The sequence below is a fragment of the Triticum aestivum genome, chromosome 2B, assembly GCF_018294505.1.
Source record: "Triticum aestivum cultivar Chinese Spring chromosome 2B, IWGSC CS RefSeq v2.1, whole genome shotgun sequence".
In the NCBI taxonomy this organism is placed as follows: Eukaryota; Viridiplantae; Streptophyta; class Magnoliopsida; order Poales; family Poaceae; genus Triticum; species Triticum aestivum.
In genome coordinates, this window is record NC_057798.1 from 663,759,910 (window position 1) to 663,767,906 (window position 7,997).

Consider the following 7,997-nt stretch of genomic DNA (forward strand, 5'->3'; position numbering starts at 1 on the left):
CTTGCTAGAAGTAACCACCACACTCGAACGGCTATCGCTTCTATGAAGATTGATTGTGCATCCTTCTCCGTGAGAATTGAGTGAATCCTTCCGAGAGAAAACCAAGAGCCGAAACTTTAGTGGTTGAGCATCACAACAGATCTGAGTTGAGAGTTCTTGAGCCTATTACTCTTGAAAGCCGCTAACTCTCTAGATGATTAGACATCTGTCTGAGTCTCCGAAGACAAAGTAGTTGAAGGTTTGGAGACTGCCTAATAGTTGATGTGCAACTTTTCCCATAGCAATCGATGCACACTTTTTTCACTGACAACACCTTGTCCCGACTACCCTATCAGTGTGACTTCGTTTGTTGCCCCAGCCAACTATCTAGCAGTTGATGTGCAACTTTTCCACTTAATAGGAAGTTGGTCCATGTGGTACTAAAGTTGGTTCATGGAGTCCAAAAGTTGCACAGTAAAAACCTCATTGAAACAAACCCATGCGGATCTAGTTTCGAAGAGTTCATCACAAGAATCCTGAGGGTGAAAATGGATCTTAATTTCAATGCTCGGTCTAAAAGTTATGACTTCTTGAAATTTTTGAAAACTCGGTTTAATGAATAACAATAGATTGGTTCTAGCTGTATACATGACTTGTTGTGTACCACCCCCTCCATTCCTAAATATTTGTTTTTCTAGATATTTCAACAAGTGACTACATACAACGCAAAATAAGTGAATCCACACTCTAAAATTTGTCTACATACATTTCGTATGTGGTAGTCCATTTGAAATTTTTAAAAAGATAAATATTTAGGAACGAAGGGAGTACACGACATGCATGGCATGATTTCTGGATGCCCCCGGGGATGTGCTTCCCCGACCAAGTGCCACCTGAATGCTGGATCGACCGTGGCTCGATGGCCCTACCAAGTGCAGCTTCCCTTTTGACATTAGCCGTAGTGGCAAAAACTTAGCTAGTAACATAACTCACATCAACACAAATTTGCTTATACGTGACAAATAGTTAATGAGAAAAGAGATGTTTATGGTAACATAATATGTTACCGTAACATAACACATCTTGCGGTGAATTGAGTCTACATCTAAATTAAATAAATAAAAGGTTGCCATAGAACTAGTTAAGGTTTTCAACGGTGTAAAAGTTCTCTAAAGAACGCTGCTATACACACGATGCCACGCAGACGATTTGTGGACGATGCTAAATTCAAGCCATGTGATGCACAGCAGCAGCACTGTTCTACGGTTGGATTTGACTGTCGGCTACACATCGTGTGTGCAGTTTCGTCTGCACAGCAATTTCGTTCTCTAAAATCCTAAAAAAAATACTGAGCAAACACACCTACAATATAACATGATCCAACGGATGGATTGAAAAAATATGACTGCATGTGTCCTGGACAAAAAGAACAAATGCTTCAATATATATTGATCCTGCAGTGAGCTGAAATGATTATTTTTTCACTAAGGATGCGTAAATGCATATTTTCACAATCACACTGTTAGATCATCTTATTGTATTAGAGTGAGGCTTCCCTATTTATTTCATATTTTTTACTTACTTTTAAATTGTTAAATATTTAGCAAGCCTTAACTAGTTCTGTGGCAAGCTATGATAGACACAGTTTTACCATGTGGAAAATCCATCCTACCACTCGGTGGTAATTACCCCATACGTCTCATATACTACCATGTGGTACTATATATACTACTATATCATTTTAAATATATTCATATACTATATCTAAGATATTTCAAAGCAAGTTACGTGAAAAATACATATGAACCCATAGTTTTTGTTATATTTGTGAAATACGTACATATTTGTACGTGAAAAAGAGCATACTCAAAACATGGTATATACTATCTAAAAATTAATATATATACTACCTAAAAATTAATATATATACTACCTAATTATTGTTATATACTACATACTACATGTACATACTATCAGTTTTGATAGATACTATATACAACATACAAAACCCAAGTGATGGTAACTACCACTGCTTGTAGGAAACATTTGTCATATATATATATGTGTGTGTGTGTGTGTGTGTGTGTTACTATTCATTAGTACACTATAGTAGCCGCTAGAATTGCGTTTTGGCTCTGGGGAGGGTGCCCGTGTGAATAGTAAACAAAAAAAGATAAAGTAAATGTTTTCAAAAGTTCTGAATTTTTCGCAGTAGTTCGTGTTAGTGTCGGAAGCTTCCTTGGAAATTTTCATACGAAATGGAGCAGCGTTGTTTCGCCGGTGAAAAAAAACAAATTTAGGACGACATTTTAGGGTAACATTTGGTGTGTTTTTTCACAGGCCAAAATGTTCAGTCTTTTTGCCTACAAATTTGTATGCAGTATTTAGATGTGACAAAGAATACATAGAATTTTTGTTGGAATTTTTTGAACATTTCAAAAAATATTTTCGCGTACAGGAGCGTGCGCTCTCGGGAGCACCAACGAATTTCCCGTACATTAGTGTACTATATTCATGTATTGCATGGTAATAAAATAAGAGTTCTTGCAGATCAGATCAAGCGGGCAAACCCCCACAAAAAAATGGAACGAAAAGCAAGGGAAACACGGGCGCGACCTCCTCCCTGCCTCCTCCTGGCTGCGGCGTACAGCCGCCTCATGCTGCTGCCGCTGCCGGATCCCGACGCGCTGCCGCCTCCCCCTTGCTCTCCGACCCGCTCCCGCTCCCGTTCTCGCCACCACTCATGGCGCTCTCCAAGGAGAAGGTTTTGGGGACGGGAGGTTTTGGTCTGTCGTCGCCTTCACCATACAAGTCTTGGATGCGCTTTCCTTTGGACAACTAGAGGCGGATCGACTCGGTCTACCGTAGTCGTCCCGGTGGGTTCACCAAAAAGGGAAGCCCTGTGGTAGTGTACAGCGCACACGCAGCAGGCACCCTTCCCATCCTTTCGGCCCCATTTTGAAAGTTGATATTATTTTTATTTTTATTTTTACTCTTTGTGTCTATTACTTCTTTTGAGGAAATTATGTGTTTATTACTTTAGGGCTCGTTTCGAAGTTTGTATTTTTTGAAAGAACAGAAGGCAAATTCTGGGATAATCAAAGTGTGTTCTCTATCTTTATTCATTGCTGTGTCCAATTTTTTCAGATACTACTGTAGCAACGCATGTTATATACTCTCCGTATCAAAATATAAGACGTTTCTGTAGGCCAGTTTTAGCCTACAAAAGGCTACTTTTAGCCTACAAAAGCATCTCTTTTTTTGGTACAGAGGTACTACCTCTGTCTACCTCTGTCCTGGTTTATAGGTCCTTTTATAGTTTGTGCCAAATGTTGATCAAAGATTTAACTAACAAAATGTTAATGCGTGTCAACAAAAGTTATATCGCTGGATTCGTATTTGAACATAGTTTCCAATGATATAATTTTTTGTGACATGCATGAACATTTTGCTAGTTCAATCTATGGTCAAAATTTGATACGAAATACAATAGGAACCAATAAACCAGGACGGAGGTAGTAGTAGTAAAATGAGTCTTGGAAAAAGATACTCAACTCTGATTAGGGTCCTATAATTGTGTGTGTGTGTGTGTGTATATATATATATATATATATATATATATATATGACAAATTTTATCTACAAGCAGCGGTAGTTACCCCCTAAGCAATAGCCCTCCACGTGTCCCACCCTAGCAGCGAACAAACGGGTCGCCGGGTTCCAAAAGGATCCGATATGGCTCACCTAATTAATAAACTATTTAAATTAGTTAAAAAATAGATAGCGGTTCTGTTGCAACAAACCTCGCGAGTTGCTGGCCGGCTAATTGCATGCATGCATGCATGAATCGAGTAGAATCGATAATGATAGCCACTAGCCACGTACTCCTCCTTACATGCATGTATGTGCATATGTCCTAATCTTAGGTATATACTCCAGGTAGAATATAGATGATTATGTTTTACAATATGTACAAATACTCTTGTTTGGCCTATGGGCCTATTATTTTTTTAGTGGAATTGTATATATGTATATTTAATAATAATATACTAATTACAGTACAGGGAATGCATATTTACTTATAAAAGTATTGAATATAACTCATGGAAAATAAGTGTGTGTGTATAAACCTTTTATTGCAATATGGGGACTATACACTAAATTTTTTGCAGTATGGAGTAATATTTTTGGTGTATGAAGTATCGAGTTTATCATATATTATTTTGAAGTGTAGAGTATGGAGTATGAAGTATGTGGTGTATGGAGTATGGAGTATGAAGTGGAGTATGGAGTATGGAGTATGAAGTATGTGCAGTATGGAGTATGAAATACGTGGTGTGTATCTTCATAAATTAGATAGTATGGAGTATAATTAAGTAGGTAGTATGCAATATATCTGTGAATACAAAATATTTAGTATATATCACACAGTTGAGTGGAACAATACAATTTTATCCATGGCTCAACTGTCTCTTCGAGCTCAGGTTGAACGATTATCTACACTCATTTCACAATGGAGTTTGTTGTCCGAGCAAATCCTATACAGCCATACTTTGTAGCAGCCGCCGCACTGGAGCAATCACCGTCGACCATTTGTCATACTACGTCGCGCGGCTGCTGCTACACCGTTGTCTTGCTGCTGGCGCGCTATCCTGTCTGCTGCGTAAACCGCATGTCATCGTGGCCGCCGTCATGCCAGAGCAGTCACGGAGTCTCCCGTTGGCCGCCGTTGCACCTGCACATTGAGGCCAAGTAGCGTTAGTCCTTGTGCCACAAAAAATAGAGTATTTATAAAATGAAAATTGTGAAGTAGCATTAGAAAATAGTATTGTGTAAATGTAGTACTATATATATGCACTACTATGTGAAAAGAACGTATGGAAGTACGTGAAAAAAAGTAGTATGTAGTATTGGAGTTTCATGCATGTAGAGGCGTTATCATCAGGATCCATCATGCACCATATTTCTTTCCATATGTATTTGCTCACGTAGATCTTTTTTCAAGTGGTAATGTGTGGTCGTTGCATTGCTCACCTGGTGACATCCGCCGCCGTCATCATGCAGTCGCCGTACGTTGCTGCGTCTAATTAACCCTGAGCCGTCATCAACGGTGTCAATCACTCGCAGGTGCTCGCCTCAACAGGATACTCCCAGATGGTGCTTATAGCCTATTAATCATCTAAATAAAGCAGATGAAAGTTCAAACTTCAAAGAGCAAGCAACGAAGCATTGGAACTTGTGGTGGAAGTGGTATCAAACCTCAGCTAGCGACGTCCTGCCGGCCGAGACGGCGGATGGTGCCACGCGGCACTCACTTGCTTCCGATCTATGGCAACAACATGGATCTATGGCGGCGACATGACAAAAATTCTGGACATGGAAACATCCATAGAGAGAGAGAGAGAGAGTCGGGTGGTGGCACACGACGATGCCGGTCCCCTGTCTCCAGCTGGTGATACTCACGACGAGGCCGATCCCCCATGTCCAGCCTGTGCGGGGCGCAGCCTTGAGGCAGATCGCTAGATAGAGAAAAAATTGCTTGTTGTTGGTAACAAGAACATACAGAGAAAGCTATTTTTACGTGGAGAAAATTGCAGTCGGTTTTTTGGATAAGCTCACGACCAGATAGCTATGGTTAACCATAAAATAAAGTAATTAATGAATCAGTACTAAACGGGTGGAACCTCATCTAACCCATTAGGATTCTGTTGGCCATCTAGCACGCTTAGATCGGCACATGAGATGAACGGTGGATTCTTAGGTGGTAACTACCACTAGGTGGTAGAATCTATTTTCTCTCTCTCTCTCTCTCTCTCTCTCTATATATATATATATATATATATATATATATATATATATATATATGGTGGTAGGATGGATTTTCCTTATGTTTCCTACAAGCAGTGGTAGTTACCATCACTTGCGTTTTGTATGTTGTATGTAGTATCTGTCAAAATTGAGAGTATGTACGTATAGTATGTAGTATATAACATTGATTAGGTAGTATATATACTAATTTTTAGGTAGTATATACCATGTTTTGAGTATGCTCTTTTTTACATACAAATATGTACGTATTTCATAAATATAACAAAAACTATGGATTCATATGTAATTTTTTCATGTAACTTGCTTTGAAATATCTTAGATATAGTATATGAATATATTTAAAATGATAAAGTAGTATATATATAGTACCACATGATAGTATATGAGACATATGGGGTAACTACCACCGGATGATAGGATGGATTTTCCCTATATATATATAGTCTTAAATAATACCTTTCCATGCTGTTGTCCGATGAATCTTACAGAAATGATGAATGTGCCACACCAAATTATTCTACTAGCTAGGCAAAAAGTACATTGAGAACACAAGCAATGGCAAGCACAAGATGATCCAACGTTCAAAACCAAATGACAACTTGATTGGCACAACTCCATTTAAGCAATCATGCTCAACACAATAACACAAGAAGATATCCATGCCAAACCACGGGGATTATAACAGTAGCAACATTCTCTTCTCAGGATTAAACATGTACTCATCCACACCAAGCAAACAGACTTAATCCCTACTCTTGGGGGGCAACACAATCCTGCGGAGCTGGCTTTTCATCACGAATGAGTCCCAACGACCTCATCCTCCCCCGGAACGCCTCCAGATTGTCGCACTCAGCAATGTAGTTATCCATGCCTATATTCAGGGCCCTGCACATCTCAGCCCACATTACGAGCGCCGCCCCCATTGATGGCCCAATCTTCTTGAGCTCGTCCGGCAACTTATCTCCCAGCTTCAAGCCAAGGTCACGCTGATGCTTGATATAGGCAGCATCATGGCGCTGGAAGGCGATTCGGCTGACTGGACGTGCAGCCAGGCTCCTCCGCCGGAACAGAAGTTCATCATGGTGGTGCCGCAGCTCCTTGTATCTGGAAAGACTCTCGTAACCCCTCCATCCCTGACCGGTACTGCTCCTTCAACTCCTTGATCTTGTTCCGCTCCTCGTCCGTCATTGGCACAGGGCGGCGCATCTTCTTCCCTACAATGGTACCAAAATCAAAGACCACATGATGGTGAAATGCTGCACCTCCAAGGGTGCTCGGATATTAATTTTACGAATTTTATTTAGGTGTTTGATGGTGGGGATTGGACCTGGATTGACGAGGTTCTCAGAAGCGGTGTTGGGCGCTGGGCGGGCGAGTGGCTTCTCCTTCTCCGGGGGCGTCAAGCACGAGTCCATCTCCTTCCCTGCTAGAAGCCGAAGATAGCAATTACAGGGACGAAGGGGCAAAAGTAAACCCTAACTTTTTGAAGATGGCGGGGATGAGGATTCGACCTGGCTTGGCAAGGACAGCAGGAGCGATGGCGGGCGGGAGGATGGCAGCATCCTTCCCCTTCTCCAGCTCCGGCAGGAACGCGCCCCTCTCCTTCCCTGCGAGAAGCCGAACAGAGCAGTTAGAAATGAGGAACCCTAACTTTTTTCGCGGCGGCGGCGGGGACGGGGCCGCCGCCGGCGGCGGCGGCTGCGAGGATGGAGGGGATACGGGGGAACGAGGCTAACCTGGATCGGTGGTCACCGCCGCCGCCGCGGCGGCGGCGGCGGGAGCGGTGCTCTGGTGCAGGTGGCCGTGACGTCAACGGCGAGGAGGCAGAGAAGGGAGGGACAGGTTGGTGCGGATGCGATGCGTGTGTTGGGCATATTTAGCGCAGACCTCCAGAAGCTCCAGTGCATAGCGGACGGCTAAAGCGTGCGGAGAATGTCAAGAGAGGGCGGGGTCGACCGATTTTGACATGGAAGGAGTCCGTTAAGAGAGACCTGAAGGATTGGAGTATCGACAAAGAGCTAGCTATGGACAGGGGTGCGTGGAAGCTTGCCATCCATGTACCAGAGCCATGAGTTGGTTGCGAGATCTTATGGGTTTCACCTCTAGCCTACCCCAACTTGTTTGGGACTAAAGGCTTTGTTGTTGTTGTTGTTGAGCTTGAGTGCGTTAAAAATGATTGCCAAAAACCAA